The following is a 4,330-nucleotide window of genomic DNA, read 5'->3' as shown; positions in this document are numbered from 1 at the left end:
TCTGCTTACCAAAATTTTTCCAGTTTGTGGTTGGAAAATTCTGAAAGCTTTTGACTGCAGGCTATAGCCAATGAAAATTCCAGGTTCTGCCTTCTTGTCAAGTTTATCCCTTTTCGGCTGAGGTATGTGAGAAAAACATAAGCAACCAAAAATCTTGAGATTCTTTAGTAAAGGTTTGTACCCATGCCAAGCTTCAAAAGGTGTTTGACCACTCACTGCCTTTGTAGGCAACCTATTCAACAGAAATACAGCAGTATTGGCTGCCTCTGCCCAAAACTTTTTGGGAAGCTCTTTCTCGTGCAACATACACCTTGACATCTCCATGATTGTCCTATTCTTCCTTTCACTTACTCCATTTTGCTGGGGAGTATATGGAGTAGTAAGTTGATGCTCTATTCCAGCAACTTCACAAAAGTCTTTGAACTGATCCGAAGTGTATTCAGTCCCATTATCTGATCTGAGCACTTGTAGTTTGCAGCCGCTTTGATTTTCTACCAAGGCTTTGAATTTCCAAAAAACTACAGCAACCTCCGATTTGAATCTTAAGAAGTATATCCAACACATCCTTGTTAGATCATCAATAAAAATTATGTAATACCTGCTTCCTTTCAATGATGGAGTTCTTTGGGGGCCTCCAAGATCTGTATGAATCAGCTGCAATTTATGAGTCGCTCTCCAAGTTGATTTTGGGAATGGCAATCTTGTCTGCTTACCAAATTGACATGCCTCACAACTTGGGAGTTCCTCTTCAAGTGGAGGTAAACCTTTTGCCAACCCTTTTTTCTGCATATACAAAAGCGCCCTGTGGTGGAAGTGACCCAACCGTTTGTGCCAAGTTTCTGCAACACTGGACTGACTTGGAAAAGCTATTTGTTCTTCCTCCATTGGATTCAAAGAAAAGCTTTTACCCTGCATTTTAATTCTAAATAGTTCCTGACCACTTGGATCAATGATCAGACACGCCTTATCTTCAAAAAATAATTTGAACCCATTTTCAAGTAGTTGTCCAACACTTAATAAATTCTGATCAAGTTCAGGAACAAACAGAACTTCAGAAATAAGTTTTGTACCTGTATAACTCTCAATAGCCACAGTCCCCTTTCCTTTTGCAGGAAGGTATTCTCCATTTCCAATCCTGACTCTTGATGTTGTTGTTCTATCAAGCCTTTTGAAAAGCTTTTCATCACTAGTCATGTGGTTTGTACAACCACTATCAATAAGCCAACTGTCAGTTGAAATACTAGATGCAAAACATGATGCAACAAATAGTTGTTCTTCCTCATGTTCATTTGCAACTTGAGCTTCTCCTTGTTGCTGTTGTCCTTTTTCCTTGCAGATGATCTCAGCATGCCCAAGTTTTTGACATTTTCGACATCTCATATCCAGCTTTCTCCAGAATTTGAAGTGAGGATGATTCTTCCTTCCACAATATTGACACGGAGGGAATTTTTCTCCTCTGTGGCTGCCTGAATTTTGGCTACTTCCATTACCAGCGGAAACCTGATTATTTTCAGCATAATTCTTCTTCCCTTTGATTTTCTTGTATTTGTTTCCAGGATGGTTTTGCAACTTGGCCTGAAGTGCACCTTCTACCGACCCTTCCTGTCTCATTAACCTTCTTTGCTCTTGTGCCTGCAATGCATTTAGTAATTCTGCCAAAGTGATCTTTGACAGATCCTTAGTATTTTCTAAGGAAGCTATGGTTGGTTCAAACTTCTCAGGTAATGTAACAAGAAGCTTCTCAATAACTCTGCTATCAGAAGCTTATTGCCCAACATTCTTACCTTGATCACAATGCTAAGAAGCCTATCTGAGTATTCTTTGACAGTTTCAGAATCTTTCATTCTTTGTATCTCAAATTCTCTAATGAGATTCATAACTTTCATACCTTTGATTCGCTCATCTCCTTGGTATTCTTCTTTTAGAAAATCCCAGATTGCTTTTGCCGATTCCAACGTCATGATTCTAGAAAAAATTGTAGGTGAAAGTGCAGCATATAAGCAAGATTTCGCCTTGGATTTTCTTGTCTTCCTTTCCTTGTGAAGTTTGATCTGAGCCATTGTTGGATTGCCTGGTAAAACAGGAATTTCGTAATCCTCCTCTACTGCTTCCCAGAGATCACATGCCTCCATGTGAGTTTGCATCTTGATAGCCCATACTTGGTAGTTCTCTCCATCAAACACTGGTGGAGAAATAGCATAAGAACCAGAAGAGTGTTCTGAATCCATGTGTTCTGATGGCTTTTCAGGGCAACAGGTAGGGACTTTGTTGATGGTTCACTCAGACTGCACTCACAAGTCACTCACAAGTCCCTTAAGAAGAGAGCTTTGATACCAATTTGTTGGTGTTAACAGCTAAAGAAAAACATACGACAGAAGAAAAAAAAGAGATATTTTTATTAAGCTGAAAGAACAAAATATTTAAATAGAAGGAACTCCTAACAATCTGCAGTAAATAATGCAGTAACTGAAAAACAGAATCTTCCTATTAACTAGGCACTAAGTCTACCAACAACTCTACATGCCTAAAGACTAGGACACTCACAACTGAAAGACAAACAGAAAATATCTATCTTCTGAAAACAGAAAACACATCAGCAGCCATGTCATTATGCCAACTCAACATCAATTAACAGCTCATGAGGCAGATTTCAACAAGTACTTTATAGAGATGGAAACACATCCAATCCTAGTGTACAATTTTCCATCCCACCCGGTAGAAGTGTCACTTCTAGCATCTACAGATTAATGGAGGGAGGTAGATTTGAGTTTAAATAGAATATATGTGTAACTATTGTAGACTAGTGGATAGTTAACAGGTCTCCAATATTAACATCTGTATCAAGACATCTAAAATTTTCTTGAGATGAGTGATATTTACATACCAATTCTATTACCATAAACTCCAAGATGTACCCTCAGATTTTCATAACTAGTTTTTGTGCTCTGAGCTATCAGAAGTCCTTTCTAAATAACCTTCACCTTGTCCACAAAATCCCTCAATAGGTTTGTACTCATTGTTTACCCTTAGAAGCATCAAATAATTACCTAACTGTAGAACTACACCTTCTACCATACAAAGCCTCAAATGGAGCCACCTGAATGCTTGAATAGTAATTATTATTGTAAGCAAACTCTGTCTAGGGTAAAAATTGATCTTAATGACCTCCAAAATCGATGCCAATAAAAACTTGAAGCATGTCCTCCAAAACTTGAATAGTCCTTTCAGATTGCCCATCTATTTAAGGGTGAAATGTTGTGTTGAGCTCTACTCGAGTACACAACTTCTTTTGTATGGACCTATAGAACTACAATGTGAGCTAGGTCCCTCTATCCAAAATGATAGAAATATTGACACTGTGCAAGCAAACAAGTGATAGTGTGATTTGGTGCATTGTAAGCCATAAATAGTAGAACAATTCTAGATCTAGAAAGATGAATTTACAAGTGTATAAGAAATAAAAGTGACAATCACTACATAAAAAATAATCTTTAGTGGCAATTAATTTGTGGTAATATCTCAATTGTTGCTAAATATGTATTTTTAACGGCAATTAACACTCTTTGTATATGTCCTTAACGCGTTTAGCAACATTGGATCTAATGACACTTAACTAATGCCGGTAAAGATTTTAGCACTCTTTATTAATGAGTGTATTTATTATCGTTAAAAGTTGTTTTTGTTGTTGTGAATGGTGGTTGATTGAGGCATGTATCTAAAGGATAAGTGATGGGATGATGAGTTCCTTTGTTTTGACTAAAGAGTGGTAGGTATATTGTTGTTTTTATGGTCGAATGTAGAGAAAGAGTTGTTGGTTAAGTTAAGTTAGACTATACTTGATCTAGTAAAATAGTTTATGGTGATGTTTCATTGCATCTATAAAAATCAAGTATAGATGTTGAATATATAGACGGATAAAGTAGTCAGGATTTGACAGATTTGGGCTATACTATTTGATTTTAAGGAAGAGCCTTATTATATTTGTTGGGTATTGAATCTAATTTGCATGTATGTATAATGAATGAAGAAGTAGTACTGAGTTTGAGAAATTAAATGTGTTGATAGATTGTAATTAGATGGATGATGAGATAAAGATTGACTACTTTGTCATGAAATTTTAGTGGGTTAGTATTTCTCAATTTTATCTTGTAGTTGTAAGTTACTATAATATGTGGGGAAATGTATTGCTATACATATTTAGTAATTGACAATAAGCTTGAATATTAGATGAACATTGTGATAAAAAGGTTGGAATTATGAGGATTATAATGTTAGTTCTGACATTTAGTCTAGTAGACTTGACGTAGTGTGTGAGAGAAATGAAGATGTC

The sequence above is a fragment of the Solanum stenotomum genome, chromosome 9 (genome assembly GCF_019186545.1).
Source record: "Solanum stenotomum isolate F172 chromosome 9, ASM1918654v1, whole genome shotgun sequence".
Lineage (NCBI taxonomy): Eukaryota > Viridiplantae > Streptophyta > Magnoliopsida > Solanales > Solanaceae > Solanum > Solanum stenotomum.
This window is presented reverse-complemented; position numbering follows the sequence as displayed.